Source organism: Schistocerca nitens, chromosome 2 (genome assembly GCF_023898315.1).
Source record: "Schistocerca nitens isolate TAMUIC-IGC-003100 chromosome 2, iqSchNite1.1, whole genome shotgun sequence".
NCBI classification, from domain to species: Eukaryota; Metazoa; Arthropoda; class Insecta; order Orthoptera; family Acrididae; genus Schistocerca; species Schistocerca nitens.
In genome coordinates this window covers 792,770,148-792,772,162 of record NC_064615.1, presented here as the reverse complement: position 1 = coordinate 792,772,162, position 2,015 = coordinate 792,770,148, and positions in this window count along the sequence as shown.

The window sequence follows — 2,015 nt, the reverse complement described above, 5'->3', positions numbered from 1 at the left end:
TTCCTGAGACCGTAATAGGGATGAATGATGATGATGAAGACGACACAACAACACCCAGTCATCTCGAGGCAGGTGAAAACCCTGATCCCGCCGGGAATGAAACCCGGGCCCTGTGCTCGGGAAGCGAGAACGCTACCAGGAGACCACGAGCTGCGGACTCTCAGAGGAAGAAAATACGAGAAAAAGGGACGAAAACAGCAATGGAACATTGATTACCACAATTTAGTGATTAAAAGTGACTTTTCAATGTGTACGGAAAATCAGACACTTACATGAAAGGAGTGAAAAACATATGATTTTCTTCGCAATCCAACATTCACGGGGCTATCACTACTTTTCTGAGGACTACGAACACCAAGTCACAAGAACATAAAACTATCAAATTAATACGTTAAGTGATAACATTGTTAAGTTTTCATGGAGTTGCTTCGTCTAAACGAAAGCACGTTGATTGCAAAATCCACTGAAAGTTTCATTGACTAAAATACCAGCCAAACAAAACAAAAACGGATTAGGAATTTTGTTCGGTGAATGGCCTATACTGTCTGCAGGCAACAGTTATACACTACGTGATCAAAAGGATCCAGACACCTGGCTGAAAATGACTTACAAGTCCGTGGCGCTCTCCATTGGTAAGGCTGGTATTCGATATGGTGTTGGCCCACGCTTAGCCTTGATGACTGCTTACAATCTTGCAGGCATACGTTCAATCAGGTGCTGGAAGGTTTCTTGGGAACTGCAGACCATTCTTCATGTAGTACTGCACTGAGGAGAGGTACATCGATGTCTGTAGGTGAGGCCTGGCATGAAGTCGGCGTTTCAAAACATCCCAAAGGTGTTCTATAGGATTCAGGTCAGGACTCTGTGCAAGCCCGCCCATTACAGTGACATTATTGTCTTGTAACCACTCCACCACAGCCCGTGCTTTATGAACAGGTGCTCGATCGTGTTGAAAGATGCAATCGAAATCCCCGAATTGCTCTTCAACATTAGGAAGCAAGAAGGTGCTTAAAACATCAATGTGGGACTGTGCTGTGGTAGTGCCACTCAAAACAACAAGGGGTGCAAGCCCCCCTCCATGAAAAACACGACCAGACCATAACATCAGCGCCTCCGAATTTTACTGTTGGCTATACAAACGCTGGCAGTTGACGTTCACAGGGCATTCGCCACATTGTGTACCGTGATTCGCCACTCCACACAACGTTTTTCCACTGTTCAATCCTTACACCAAACGAGGCGTCGTTTGGCATTTACCGGCGTGACATGTGGCTTATGAGCAGCCGCTCGACCATGAAATGCAAGTTTTCTTACCTGCCGCCTAACTGTCATAGTACTTGCAGTGGATCCTGATGCAGTTTGGAATTCCTGTGTGATGGTCTGGACAGATGTATGCCTATTACACATTACGACCCTCTTCACCTGTCGGCGGTCTCTGTCAGTCAACAGACAAGGTCGGCCTGAACAATTCTGTGCTGTACGTGTTCCTTCACGTTTCCATTTCAATATCACATCGGAGACAGTGGACCTAGGGATGTTTAGGAGTGTGTAAATCTCACGTACAGCCGTATGACACAAGTGAGACCCAATCACCTGACGACGTTCGAAGTCCACCTGGCAGTAAGTGGCAGCACAATGCACCCAATATGAGAAACGTATGTTTTTATGGGTGTCCGGATACTTTTGATCACATGGTGCATACACAAAAGAACTGCTTGTTTCTTCACGGTTCTGTTGCGTACAAATAGTGGAAACAATTCGGCACAACTGGGTGAACTGACCACGCAGAAATGGTTGGTTAAAAAAAATGTGGGATTGTAGCTCTATGTCCATAGTATTCTATAACAATACGAGTATGCATTCGTTTTTGATCTGCATTTCGGATGAGTAGTGACACTTTCGAACAATTTGCAGCTAAATTTTATTTAGAATGCCACACATATACATTTACTTCTCAATAATACTACAAATATATTGAGATATAATCTCAAAAAACCTGTACTGTCGATGAATTG